Source organism: Sciurus vulgaris (assembly GCF_902686455.1).
Source record: "Sciurus vulgaris genome assembly, chromosome: 4".
Taxonomy (NCBI): domain Eukaryota; kingdom Metazoa; phylum Chordata; class Mammalia; order Rodentia; family Sciuridae; genus Sciurus; species Sciurus vulgaris.
This window is the reverse complement of record NC_136464.1, coordinates 82,779,149-82,794,419: the sequence shown is the minus strand read 5'-3', so window position 1 is coordinate 82,794,419 and position 15,271 is coordinate 82,779,149. Positions and strand designations below refer to the sequence as shown.

General features: G+C 39.8%; 1 protein-coding gene across 7 annotated transcripts in view; it reads left to right on the top strand.

The window, feature by feature from the left end:
- The window catches only part of SGMS1 (sphingomyelin synthase 1), a 328,806-nt gene that overhangs the window by 137,031 nt on the left and 176,504 nt on the right, over positions 1 to 15,271 (top strand). The window lies entirely within an intron of this gene.

Here is a 15,271-nt window from a genome sequence, read left to right as displayed (position 1 = left end):
TGGGATATATGTTGTTTCTCTGTTTGTACATGGAGTAAAGGCGAACCATTTGTGTAATCATAAATATACATAGGGTAATGTTGTTTGATTAATTCTGTAATTTTTCCCTTCCCCCACCCCTCCCACCCCTCTTTTCCCTCTATATAGTCCTTCCTCCATTCTTGCCCCCCTCGCTAACCCTAATTCTAACCCTAACACTAACCCCTCCCACCCCCCATTACGTGTCATCATCCACTTATCAGCGAGATCATTCGTCCTTTGGTTTTTTGAGATTGGCTTATCTCACTTAGCATGATATTTTCCAATTTCATCCATTTGCCTGCAAATGCCATAATTTTATCATTCTTTATGGCGGAGTAATATTCCATTGTGTGTATATATATATATATATATATATATATATATATATATATATATATATACACCACAGTTTCTTTATCCATTCATCAATTGAAGAGCATCTAGGTTGGTTTCACACTCTGGCTATTGTGAATTGAGCAGCTATGAACATTGATATGGCTGTATCTCTGTAGTATGCTGATTTTAAGTTCTTTGGGTATAGGCCAAGGAGTGGGATAGCTGGGTCAAATGGTGGTTCCATTCCAAGTTTTCTGAGGAATCTCCACACTGCTTTCCAGAGTGGCTGCACTAATTTGCAGCCCCACCAGCAATGTATGAATGTACCTTTCTTCCCACATCCTCGCCAACACCTGTTGTTGCTTGTATTCTTGATAATCATCATTCTAATTGGGGGTGACATGGAATTTTAGGGTAGTTTTGATTTTCATTTCTCTTATTACTAGAGATGTTAAACATTTTTCCATATGTCCATTGAGTGCTTGTAGATCTTCTTCTGTGAAGTGTCTGTTCATTTCCTTAGCCCATTTGTCGATTGGGTTATTTGCATTTTTGGTGTAGAGTTTTTTTGAGTTCTTTATAGATTCTGGAGATTAGTGCTCTATCTGAAGTATGATTGGCAAAGATTTTCTCCCACTCTGTAGGCTCTTTCTTCACATTGCTGATAGTTTCCTTTGCTGAGAGAAAGCTTTTTAGTTTGAATCTATCCCAGTTATTGATTCTTGCTTTTATTTCTTGTGCTATGGGAGTCCTGTTGAGGAAGATCTGGACCGACATGTTGAAGATCTGGACCTACTTTTTCTTCTATAATCTGCAGGGTCTCTGGTCTGATTCCGAGGTCCTTAATCCATTTCGAGTTTAGTTTCATGCATGGTGAGACATATGGGTTTAGTTTCATTCTGTTGTATATGGATTTCCAATTCTTTCAGCACTATTTGTTGAAGAGGCTATCTTTTCTCCATTGCATATTTTTGGCCCCTTTGTCTAGTACGAGAAAATTGTATTTATTTGGATTTGTGTCCGTGTCCTCTGTTCTGTACCATTGATCTACCTTTCTATTTTGGTACCAATACCATGCCGTTTTTTGTTACTATTGCTTTGTAGTAGAGTTGAAGATCTGGTATTGTGATACCCGCTGCTTCACTCTTTCTGCTAAGGATTGCTTTAGCTATTTTGGGTTTCTTATTCTTTCAGATGAATTTCATAATTGCTTGCTTTATTTCTGTAAGGTATGTCATTGGGATTTTAATTGGAATTGCACTGAATCTGTATAGCACTTTTGGTAGTAAGGCCATTTTGACAATATTAATTCTTCCTATCAAAGAACATGGGAGATCTTTCCATCTTCTAAGGTTTTCTTTAATTTCTTTCTTTAGTGTTCTGTAGTTCTCATTGTAGAGGTCTTTCACCTCTTTTGTGAGATTGATTCCCAAGTATTTTATTTTTTTCGAGGCTATTGTGAATGGGGTAGTTTTCCTAATTTCTCTTTCTGAAGATTCATCACTTATGTATAAAAATGCATTGGATTTATGAGCATTGATCTTATATCCTGCTACTTTACTGAATTCGCCTATGAGTTCTAAAGTTTTCTGGTGGAATTTCCCGGTTCCTCTAAATATATAATCATGTCATCAGCAATAGGGATAATTTGAGTTCTTCTTTTCCTATTCATATCCCTTTAATTTCTTTGATCTGTCCAATTGCTCTGGCTAGAGTTTCAAGGACAATGTTGAATAGAAGTGGTGAAAGAGGGCTTCCCTGTCTTGTTCCAGTTTTTAGAGGGAATGCTTTCAGTTTTTCACCATTTAGAATGATATTGGCCATGGGCTTAGCATAAATGGCCTTTACAATGATAAGAAATGTTCCCACTATCCCTATTTTTTCTAGTGTTTTGAGCATAAAGGGATGCTGTATTTTATCTAATGCTTTTCTGCATCTATCGAAATAATCATGTGATTCTTGACTTTAAGTGTGTTGATATGATGAATTACGTTTATTGATTTCCGAATGTTGACCCAGCCTTGCATCCCTGGGATGAAACCCACTTGATCGTGGTGCACTATCTTTTTAATATATTTTTGTATGCGATTTGCTAAAATTTTGTTGAGAATTTTTGCGTTGATGTTCATTAAAGATATTGGTCTGAAATTTTCTTTCCTCAATGTGTCTCTATCTGGTTTAGGTATCAGGGTGATATTGGCTTCATAGAATGAGTTTGGGTGGGTTCCCTCCTCTTCTATTTCATGGAATACTTTGAGGAGTATTGGAATGAGCTCTTCTTTAAAGGTTTTGTAGAACTGGCTGAGAACCCATCTGGTCCTGGACTTTTCTTTGTTAGTAGGCTTTTGATGACTTCTTCTGTTTCATTTCTTGAAATTGATCTATTTAAGTTGTGTATGTCCTCCTCGTTCAGTTTAGGTAATTCATATGTCTCTAGAAACCTGTTGATGTCTTCAAGATTTTCTGATTTGTTGGAGTTTAGATTTTCAAAATAGCTTCTAATTATGTTTTGTATTGTCTGTTGTGATATTTCCTTGTTCATTCCGAATTTTAGTAATTTGAGTTTTCTCTCTTCTTGTCTTTGTTAGTGTGTCTAAGGGTTTATCAATTTTATTTTTTCAAAGAACCTACTCTTTATTTTGTTAATTTTTTCTATTATTTCTTTTGTTTCAATTTCATTGATTTTAGCTCTGATTTTAACTATTTCCTGTCTTCTACTACTTTTGTTGTTGATCTGTTCTTTTTCTAGGGTTTTAAGCTGTAGTGTTAAGTCGTTTATTTGTTGATTTTTACTTCTTTTAATTGAATACGCTCCATGAAATAAATCTTCCTCTTAAGTACTGTTTTCATAGTGTGCCAGAGATTTTGATATGATGTGTCTTTGTTCTCGTTTACTTCTAAGAATTTTTTTATTTCCCTCTTGATGTCTTCTGTTATCCATTCATCATATAATAACGTATTATTTAATCTCCAGGTGTTGGAGTAGTTTCTGTTTTTTATTCTGTCATTTATTTCTAATTTCAATCCATTATGATCTGATAGAGTACAAGGTAGTATCTCTATCTTCTTGTATTTGCTAACAGTAGCTTTGTGGCATAAAACATGGTCTATTTTAGAGAAGGGTCCATGTGCTGCTGAGAAGAAAGTGTATTCGTTCTTTGTTGGATGGTATATTCTATATATGTCGGTCAAGTCTAAATTGTTGATTGCATTATTGAGATCTATGGTTTTCTTTATTCAATTTTTGTTTGGACGATCTATCCAGCGGTGAGAGAGGTGTGTTAAAATTGCCTAGTATTATTGTGTTGTGGTCTATTTGATTTCTGGAATTGAGAAGGATTTGTTTGACATACATGGATGAGCCAATGTTTGGGGCATAGATATTTATGATTGTTATGTCTTGCTGATTTATGCTTCCCTTAAGCAGTATGTAATGTCCTTCTTTATCCCTTCTGACTAGTTTTGGCTTGAAGTCCACATTATCTGAAATGAGGACGGATACTCCTGCTTTTTTGCTGTGTCCATGTGCATGGTATGTTTTTTTCTCATCCTTTCACCTTTAGTCTGTGCGTATCTCTTTCTATGAGATGAGTCTCTTACAGGCAACATACTGTTGGATCTTTCTTTTAAATCCAATCTGCCAGTCTATGTCTTTTGATTGATGAGTGAGGCCATTAACATTTAGGGTTTTTATTGAGATATGATTTGTATTCCCGGTCATTTGGTTCTTTTTTTAAATTTTATTTATTTTTTTTGACACGACTTGGTTCCTCCTTTATTTGACAATTCATTTAGAATAATTCTTCTCTTTGCTTATTTGCTTCTTTGTTTTTCATCTCTTCCTCATGGAATATTTTGCTGAGAATGTTCTGTAATACTGGCTTTCTTTTTGTAAATCCTTTTAGCTTTTGTTTATCATGGAAAGATTTTATTTCATCGTCAAATTTGAAGGTAAGTTTTGCTGGGTGTAAGATTCTTGGTTGGCATCCATTTTCTTTCAGGGCTTGAAAAATGTTGTTCCAGGTCCTTTTAGCTTTTAGGGTCTGGATTGAAAATCTGCTGATATCCATATTGGTTTCCCCCTGAATGTAATCTGGTTCTTTTCTCTCACAGCCTTTAAAATTCTGTGTTTATTTTGTATGTTAGGTATTTTCATAACAATGTGCCTTGGTGTGGGTCTGTTGTAATTTTGTATATTTGGAGTCCTATAAGCCTCTTGAACTTGATTTTCCATTTCATTCTTCAGATTTGGGAAATTTTCTGATATTATTTCATTGAATAGATTGTTCATTCCTTTGGTTTGTTTCTCTAAGCCTTCCTCAATCCCAATAATTCTTAAATCTGGCCTTTTCGTGATATCCCATAGTTCTTGTAGATTCTGTTCATGATTTCTTACCATCTTCTCTGTTTGTTCAACTTTGTTTTCAAGGTTAAATATTTTGTCTTCAATGTCTGAAGTTCTGTCTTCCAGGTGTTCTATCCTATTGGATATGCTTTCTATGGAGTTCTTAATTTGGTTTATTGTTTCCTTCATTTCAAGGATTTCTGTTTGTTTTTTTTTTTCAATATTTCTAACTCTTTATTGAAATGATCTTTTGCTTCCTGTATTTGCTCTTTTAACTGTCGATTGGTACGATCATTCAATGCCTGCATTTGCTCTTTCATCTCATCATTCAATGCCTGCATTTGCTCTTTTATCTCATCGTTTGCTTCCCTGATCATTTTAAATATGTACATTCTGAACTCCCTTTCTGACATTTCTTCTGCCATGCTGTCATTGGATTTTATTGATGTAACATCTAGATTTGTTTGTGGCATTTTCTTCCCTTGTTTTCTCATATTGTTCAGGTATCAGTGGACCGCTGAGATATTGCAGATTTCCTCCTTTGACTTACAATGTCCCTGAAGATTTCTAATATATCCCCTCTTAGCCTTCAGTAGCCTGAAGTCTTGCAGGAAGTTGATAATGTGGTGCTCCATAATGAAGCTGCCTCTCTAGGGGTGGTAGCCTTCAGGTGGGGTATATTCCCTGCTAGTGGGCAGAGGTGCCTCCACTAGTTGACCAATGGTCATCCAAAGGGGACCTAGGGTGCGGGCTGAGGCAAGGCCTGTTTGGGCCTGTGTCTCTGATTTTACTGTCCTTGTGGGAAAACCTCACCCAGCAGGAAGGACTCACCTGATGGTGTGGTCTCACTGGTCAGTTTCGGTCCTAGAGGTTCCCTTCAATCCACAACTACTGCCTGGGCTGGGCTGCCTTCCTCTGCAACGTTCCCAGGGGCCTGGACCTACCTCCTGAGCCTGGGAGCCTCACCCTTCGCAGACACGTCTCCTTAGGCTGCCTCTCCTCAGAGAATCTGCCTGCAGTCCTGGAACCTTCGCTCTGCCACTCAGCTTATCTCTGTGCAGGTCTTCCACCAAGAAGCCGCCTAGGTCCTGGGACCCTGCTCTGCACCTAATCACCTGGCTATGCGGCCCCTCCTCTGAGCAGCCACCTGGAGCCCATACAGTCACTCCAAGTCCCAGCGACCCACTGCACTCCTCTTCCTCTGGACAGTGCACCGCACTCCTCTACCGGTGTTCTAGTGCATTCTCTGGGAGTCCAAGCAACTCACTGCGTACCTCCTCCTCCCAACAACCGCCCGTAGCCCTGGTACAGTCACTCTGAGTCCAAGTGACCCGCCGTGCTCCTCCTCCTCTAGGCAGCCCCTTGGGTGTTCAGGAGCGGTCGCTCTGAGTCCAGGTGACCCGCCACACACCTTCTCCTCCGGGAAGCCGCCCAGAGCTCTGGTGCGGTCGCTCAGAGACCAAGCGACCTGCGGCGCTTCTCTTCCTCCTCAGGGCAGCCCCCCCCCGCCCCCGTGTTCAGGAGTGGTGGCTCTGAGTCCAAACAACTCACTGCGTGCCTCCTCCTCTGGGCAGCCACCCATAGCCCTGGTGCATCACTCTGAGTCCACGCGACCTGCCGCACTCCTCCTCCTCCTCTGGGCAGCCCCCCTGGTGTTCAGGACTGGTCGCTCTGAGTCCAAACAGCTCACCGCGCAGCTCCTCCTCTGGGCCGCCGCCCATAGCCCTGACATGGTCACTCCGAGTCCAAGCGTTGTGCTGGGCGGCCTCCTGTACGATGCTCCCAGTTGTCTGAGTTCACTGCTCCAGCGGGGTAGGGGTGTCTTGTTGGGCAGCTCTACTTCACAAAGTTCCCTGCGTTCTGGGATGACCGCCCCATCTGGGATGCCTCCCCAACCGGAGAGACTCACCCGATGGCTTTGAGTTGGTCCTAAGTCTCTCAATATCTCCTCTTCTTGAATACTGAGTCCTGGAGCAACATGAAATGCAGCCACCCTCTAGTCCACCATCTTGTTTTATTTTAAAATCATGTTTTATTTTAAAATCACCAAATTTGTAGTTATTGTCACAGCAGCCCTTGGCAACTATTTCACATATTTTTGGTATTAGGATTGAAAGTGAGAAATTTGAAAGATGTTTATTAATTCAGTTAAAAATAATAAACCTATTATGTGTTAGCATAAATTAGTTTTTTGTGTGAGAAAGAGCTATTTTCCAATGATTAGTGAGAAGACAGCATTGCCTTATAATTTTGTAAATCCATTTTATGTCTGGATTGAAAGTAGCTGGGTTCTTGGATCTGCTTACATTTAGCCTGTTGTGGTATCATGTGTCATGTCACCTCCAAAACTCTCCATAATATATTCATGAGACCTTGAGCAGTAAAAAGACAAATAATGCCTTAGTATGATCATGAAAATAGTTTTGGCCTCATGGACTATCTAAAAGTGTTTTGGGAACTCCAGCGATTCCCCAGACCATACTTAGAGAATGATTAGATTAGAGTATAGTCACATAGCCAAACACCTGGGTTCAAAAGAGTTTAGGAGTCTGCTGTTCTTATTCTGGGTATCAGTTAAAAAGACTAGTGTCTTCAGCCTGGTGTCATTTGGGAGGGTGAGGCAGCAGGATCATAAGTTTAAGGCCGCCTGGGCAACTTAACATGACCCTGTCTCAAAAATAAGCAAATAAATAAACAAACAAACAAATAAATAAATAAATAAGGTTGGAGATGTAGCTCAGTGGTAGAGCTCAATCTGGGTTGAACTGGGTTTGTTCCCCAGAACTGCAAAAACCAAAAACAACAACAACAACAACAACAAACCCCATGGGGGTTCTCTTATTAAGGAAGAAAGGTAGAATGAATATTAAAAGACATTTAGCAAACTCAAAGATATGTTATATCAAGGTTTGATGTACATGGTAAGTAGACATCTTAGTCTGTTTTCTGATGCTATAACAAAATACTGAGACCAGGTGATTTAGAAAAAAATGAAAGCTTGGCCAGGTAAGGTGGCATATACCTGTAATTCCTGCTGCTTCAGAGGCTGAGGCAGGAGGATTGCAGATTCAAGGCCAGCCTGGGCAACTTCATGAGACCCTGTCTCAAAATAAAAAGGGCTGGGAATGTAGAATTCTTGCTGGGTTCAATCTCCAGTACCACTGATAAACAAATAATCAAACAAACAAATAAGTTTGGCATACAGTTCTGGAGGCTGGGAAGCCGAAGAGCATGGTCCTGGCATCAGTGAGGGCCTTCTTGCTACACCATAACACGGTGGAGAATAATACATGAGACAGCACATGTAGTAGTTCATGTCTCTCTTCCTTATTAAGCCACTAATGCCATCATGGGGTCCCATCTTCATCAACTTGTCTAATCCTAATGACCTCCAAAAAGATTTACCTCCAAAATCTGAGTATATGAATTTGGGGACTGTTTTCAGCACATGAACTTTTTTTGGGGGGTGGGGGCATTCAAACCATAGCAGTAGAAGATCACCAAAATGTTAGTTTCCCTTCTCTTTGCCTTTGTATTAGCTAGGAAAAGTGAACATTTTGCCTAAACTGCATCATTTAGAAATACCTATGACAAAACACAATGGCATGTAGGCAGAGGCATAATTGCAGTGAATTGCATTTTTAGCATTTGTTGATAAATTATATAAAATATCTTTTGTTTGGTGCTCACAGGCAGCTTTTTGATAACTTGTTTGGGTCTTTTGAACTTAACAGTATACTTCCTTTCTTTGGGTAGGCGGAAAGTCGAAACGAGATTTTAGACTCAGCTTTAATTCATAGTTATTCATCATGGGTTCGGAAATAGATGGGGTGTGACCTTTTTCTGGGATCATTTTGTAAATAGTATCTGCTGCTCCTTGGCAGCATCATGTCATTGAAGAATAACCCAATTCTGATTTCTGATGTGAAACAGCACTTATGAATATTTGTGCTGAAGTGTTTTATACTTTAAAAAAGTATATAAATATAATAAAACAGTTTGACCTTATGTGACTTAATTTTGAGCTTGGTAGAAAGCTTTAGGAGGCCCAACTGGGGTCTTTGGATAGCCAGAGGGTCACATAGTGTTAGTGACCTTTCGAAACTGGACCTAAGTGGGCAGTTTTGCTAACTTTGGTGACTTTCCCAGAGGCCTGACAACCATCTGGAGTTGCCAGTTTCTGTTTTACCTTGTGGTGCATTGTGTAACCAGGAAACAGAATTTTTCTCAGTTGAAATCTTAGTTACGACAGACGGGAAGCAATTGATGTAACTTGAACTTGTGTGACTGGGGTCCTGCAGTATTTAACACCTTGCATCTGAGAAACTAGTGTGTTTGCAAATGGTATCATAATGGTAGCATATATTACTATATGTGGTCATAATACAGAGCTGGTGAGTGTCCCTATTTCATTTTTGGGTACATTTCAGATTATTACCTGGGAGCTCCCTTGGCTGGCTAGCTGACCTTGAGATTTGCCAGGTGTTCCTGAAGGGTGACGTGTGGTTGTCTATGGTGCCCTCCCCTCTCCTTTCCAGATAAGCCACATATCACCCTAACTGCTGCAGAATGGCAAAGGTCAAGGGGCCCAATGCCTGTTCAGGGGAAGTCCTTCTTGATTGATTGCATTAGCGAGTGATATTGGAAACATGGATTAGAATGGTTTTCTGATACTTCAAAAGTGATATTGCAAAACAATTAGCATTTCTATTTGGGAGCTCTTGTGTTTATGAATCATTAAATGGAGTCTATGCACAGAAGCTCAACTATAGGGCATGGCTGAACATAGTGATTTTTTCCAGCTGCTCCTTAGTGGCCTGTGAGCTCCCCCATATCTGGCCTTAGAGGCATCACAGGGTGGGAGGCCAGCCAGCCTTGTAGGTTGGCAAGCCTGTGTCACCACCATATGCACAGAAGGCTCCCAGAAGGGTTTGGAAGTGATATGTGACAGTTTCCCTGCACCTTACCTTATTCTTTCCCTGCACCTCTCAGTTTTTACTGATTTCCCAGCTACTCCCACAGCAGCTATTGCAAACACTCATTGCTTCTTGGACTCCTGGTCTCCCCAGCCCAGCTTTTGGCAGATGCCCTTAGAAACAAAGTCATTTTGAGTGAGATGCCTTTTCTCTCTCTCCCTCCTCTCACCAGCAGAATCTATCTTACCCCTAGCAGGTGCCAACCTGGTCTGGTCCTGAGCTTCATTTGTGTGTAGGCATGTCTTCTTTCCTGCTTCCTCATACCATCTCCTTTGGTCTACCCTTGTCCTCTCTCATTACCCAAGTATCCTCCTGTTAAATTTAGCTACTGTGTGGTATGTTTCTTAAACTAGGCCTTCCAATCCATGCCAGTCAATGTCTTTCCTGTTAAGACTCATCTGTCTCATGATCTCCTCCCTCAATGCCCTACTGTGGACACTGTAATCCGATAGTTATACCTTGTATATTCACAAAACATTTATTGACTCCCACGTGCACGAGAACTTGAGGTGCGGATACCAGGAGACGCGGAGATGAATCAGACTGTTGGGGCTATTGATATAGAATGGGGAGAGGCATCAGAACAAATAGCAGTAGATATTAGTAACAAATATGTACAAGTGGAAAGGAGAGAGAGAGAGAGAGAGAGAGAGAGAGAGAGAGAGAGAGCAATTCTTTCTTCAAAGAACTTGTAAAATGGGTCCCTCAGATGAGAAGAAAGGGTCATGCCAGACATTAGTCAAAAGCCAGTGATAGGTTCCTGTGTCCTTGCTTTGTGTTGGGATTTCCTTGTGACTAGTCTTAATAGCAGAGGGAGACCTCCATACCTAAGGAATCTCTAGTGGTAGAGTTTGGTTTACCACAGCAGGTTATTGGAAAGAACTTTTGAGTCTAGGTGTGTTCTGGAGTTAACACCACATGGGTGATTTTCATTTCTCTGCATCTTTTGGGTCAAGCTTTGACCTAAAGAAAATATGAGTAGTTTTTTGGTGAAATTCTTAACCCTTGAAATTCTTGTTTGAATTCTGCTTTGAGAACATGTTGGTTACATATTTTCCACTCAGTGGTTCAGATACTCAGTTGCCTGATTCCTGTGGAGGGCTTTGGATACAGAGTCTGAGAACAGGGCTTACTCACAGGACCTTCCTGCCAGTCTTAATCAGGCTGTCTCATCTTTCCTTATACTTTTTACTTTTCATTAATAGATAATACTTGTCACAGTTTGTTATTGTATGTGTGTGCAAATCTCTCTCCCACTCCAAGTTCTTTTAAAAGCAGGGATCATTGTTTTCTTGTTCTCTGTTTTATCCACTATTGCTGGCCTGGCATATAATAAAGAAAGAATAAGTAGCATTCAAGAGTGAACTGATATGTCAACTATGGTTTGTACATAGCCTGAGAATAGACAGTGGCTTTTAATTTGGTCAGGGGAAAATGGCAAAAGAAAGTCATCATTGTTCACCAAAGTTCTTCCAGCAGAGGAATGTCTATAATGTCAAAAGGATCTTTATAACATATAATGTGCTTTGATGAAACATGTTTATATCCTAATGGTAGTATTGGTTATATAAATCTATGCGTATGGTAAAATTTTATAGAACCATGTGCAAAAAAGCAAAATCTAGTAAAATCCTTATAAGCCTGTAGGTTAATGTATTGTACAATATCAAGTTCCTGCTTTTGATAATTATAATTGTGATAATGTAAATTGCAACAAAACTGGGTGGAGAATGCACAGGAAACCTCCAATTATTTTTGGAATGTCTTTGTGAGTCTAGAATTATTCCAGAAGCAAACGTTAAAAAAAGAAACACAATGAGGTACCACTATATATCCACTAAAATGGATAAAACCCCAGAGAAACAGGACAAAAATGGTTAATACCAAGTCTTGGCAAACATGCAGAGCAAATGGAACCCTCTTTCATTGCTGGTGGGAACATGCAGTGGCACAGCTGTTTTGGGGAAGAGTTAGGTAGTTTCTTGGAAAGTTAAACATACATTTAGCACATAGCCAGCAGCAATTCCACTCCTAGGTATTTATTCAAGACAAACAAAAAGCTCTGGTTCCACAAAAACCTGTAGGCTAATATTTCTAACAGCCTTTTCCCAAACTGTAAAAAACCCCAAATGTCCTTCAACTAATGAATGGATAAGCTGACATGTCTGTCAGTGGAACACCACCTACTAGTAACAGAACAACAAATGTATTATGTTGTGTGAAACCGAACTCTGAGTAGGAAAATTAAGCTTCCATTAAATAACATTCTGGAAAAGGAAAAAGTGTAGGGTCAAAAAACAGATTGTGATTTTAAGGAACAGGTGATGGGGAGAAGATTGATTATAAAGGAGAACTTTGGGGGAATGAAGAAAGTGTTCTATATCTCACTTCTGGTGATTACTGCATGTTTGTCGGAACTCATAAAACTGTACACTATAAAGGATGGGTTATTGTACGAACTATACCTCAATAAATAGGACTTTAAAATGAGAACAGCATCAACACCACCAACAAAATGTAGTATTTGCTGTGTGCTGGTTTAAGTAACCGTGAAGAATTTGGTGTGTCTGCCACATGTCTATGGTTGGATTAAGGATTTGTTAAGTCTAATTATTCAAGATGCCTCATTCAAACTAAGGGGTGCAGCTCCTTTAGTACTTTGACCCTGGAGCCATGGAAATAACTATTTCTGTAGAGGTGGGTGTGCTAATGATCTCCAGCATTCTGCTAGGAGATTGAAACAAGCTGCTGGCTCTAGTCTTGGTGGATGCAGCCTTTTGTGTGTAAACATGAACTTAAATTTCACTCTATCCTCTTTCATTGAAAGAATCACTAGTGGAGTTAAAATTTCAGATTGTTTTAAACTAGATATGACAACTTTGAAGTGACCGCCCCCCCCATAGATTCTAAAATGTAAAAAAAAAAAAAAAAAAAAATACAGTAGTCTTTCTCCAACAGGAGATACCTTGTTAATTTACAACTAGGATTTACTAATTGGTTTGAGTTTAGTGATATCTAGTAGTCAACCCAGTTGAGTAAACACTTACTAATCATTAACCATAGGCCATGCCTATTATGAGGTGTTGGGTTCACACAGAAAAATGAGCCTCAAGCCCTGTTTTTAAAGCATTCACCATCCAGCCAGGTGGACCAAACCACAGGACCCCCAACATAAATTCAGCACAGGAGAGAGCAAAGAGGGAGCCCTTGCAGGAGAGGATCATCGAATTGGGCCAGAAGTGTGAGTGGGTTTTTGGTATAAAAGAGAGAACTGAGGGCATTTCAGGTAGAAGGAGTTGAATATTATGTGAAAACTCTTGTAGTTGGGGAATCATGACATAGAAGGAATGGCAAAGAATTTCTTCCTTCCCCCAGTTAAAATAAATTAAATATATAGTAAAGATTCAGATTATCTGGGAAGATTAAAATTATAAGTAATTCATCCATCTTTCTAACTCTGTAATTATTTCTATTGCTGCTGTAACTAACCCAAAGTTAGCAGCACAAAACAACACAAGTTTTTTTCTCTTATGCTTCTGTAGGTCAGAAGCCTGCCATGGGTCACACTGGGTTAAAATCATGGGTCACAGGTTTTAGGGGAGAGTCTGTTTTCTTGTGTTTTCCAGCTTCTAGAGGCTGCCAGTGTTTATTGGCTGATGGCTCTCTTTTCCATCTTTATCTTTCTGACCACCTTTCTGTAGTCAAATCCAGAAAAGTGTTTTGATTTTTAAGGACCCATGTGATTAGATTGGGTCCAGCTGGATGTGGGATAGTTTCCCATTTCAAGATCCTATCACATCTGCAAAGCCCCTTTTGCCTAAGGTAGTGTATTCACAGGTTCTGGGTTAGGATGCAGGCATGGGGGTGATTAATTTGTCTACCACATCCTTGTGCCCTTGTTCCCTGTTTTTTCTCATTACTGATAAACTATTTGGACAGCTAGTCTAGCACATTTTTTTGTGGAAAAAAAAATCTGTGATTGATCATACTATAAAAAGTTTTAGATCTTTATTATTATTATTTTCCTTTTAGTGATGGAGGTTGAACCCCAGGTCCTCATACATGCTAGGGAAGCTTCCTACTATGGAGCTATACCTCCAACCCTCAAACTCTTTCATTTTAAGTGCTATAATAGTATTGTTATCAGGAGGTGTTATTTTTGCACTGAAGTTCACAAACAATGCTGGAGTAACCATGATTGAACATACAATTTTAGTATACAAGAAATTGTTGTAGAATCCCCAGCAGATAACAAAATGTGAAGATGTTCAAATCCCTTGTTATAAAAATATAACCCGTGCATACCCCTCTGTATACTTTGCCATCTCTAGATTACTTATAATAATTAATGCAGTATAAATGCTATGTGAAGAGTTGTTGCACTGTGTTGTTTAGGGAATAATGGTAAGAAAAACAGTCTGTATGTGTTAGTACAGACAAAGTTTTTTTTCCCCCTTGGGTATTTTTTGAGTGTGATTAAGTCCATGGATGTGGAATCTGCATACTTATGGCACAATATCTTGGCATGCTTTCCCACACAGACCCTTAGGGGAAATAGGCTGCATTCCTAGAATAAAAGGATATGTGGATTGTTAATTTCAAAAGAGGAATTTGAAAAATTAATAAAAGGAAAAAGAAAAGGAGCACTTGACCCTGAAGAAAGGAAGTTCTTTACAAGTACTAAGAGCGATGGGCATTTATTGATGGCTTCTTCTGTGTTGTCTACCATGCTCGAGGAGTGACTTCCTTTTCTCACTTGACATTGCTCATGATACCATGAGGGATGTTAACCTCAGAATATGCATGAACAAGAGGAGTAGATGCTTGAGCCACTTGCCCAGCTCATAGCTCTAGACTCAGTGCAGCTCAGTCAGGCTGGCTTGTTTTCTACTGTATCCTGAGTCCTAGTGCAAGGGTGCTGGATACCTGTAAAATCATATTCCTACATCTCAGTTCTCAAGAGTGGTCAGCATCCCAAAATGATGCCCTTAGAATATTTAGCTCCTTCAGCATTTGAGGTGCTCTTGTGTATATTCTCATTTGATTTTTACTTACAAAAAACAAAAAACAACCCTCAGAGAATGAGTCTATCATGTTAAATAGAACACTGCTGTCACATACCATCCCTGGGGGACCCAGGCACTGACTAACCTGAGGGGGGTGGGAGCTCTGGCTGAGTGGCTGGGGCTGGTTGGGAGTCCACCTTCAGCAGTCACTCTCTGAGTCCTCCCTGAGGTGTTCTGTGGTGGGGGATTAAGTAGACTTCAATCCACTGTAGGCTGAACTGGGTTTACAGTAAACAGAGGAGCAATGTTTTGGAGTCCTGAGTCAAAACTGAAGTTCTCTTGAGTGTTCCTCCTCCAGGGTTTTAGCATGTTGGAGGTTGAAGTCCCTGAAGATGACATAAGACCATTTAGAATTAATTCTTCACAAGAACTTCATATCACCAACAGCATGTAATTGCTGGCCTAGTCTGGCCTGCAAGGCCCAATGGTGACTAATGTTATATTAGAACAGGCTGTTGGTTGTTAGCTGGATAATTTGAGGAAGGGGCGAGGTGGTTGGATTCCACAGAAACTTCATTTCAGTATAA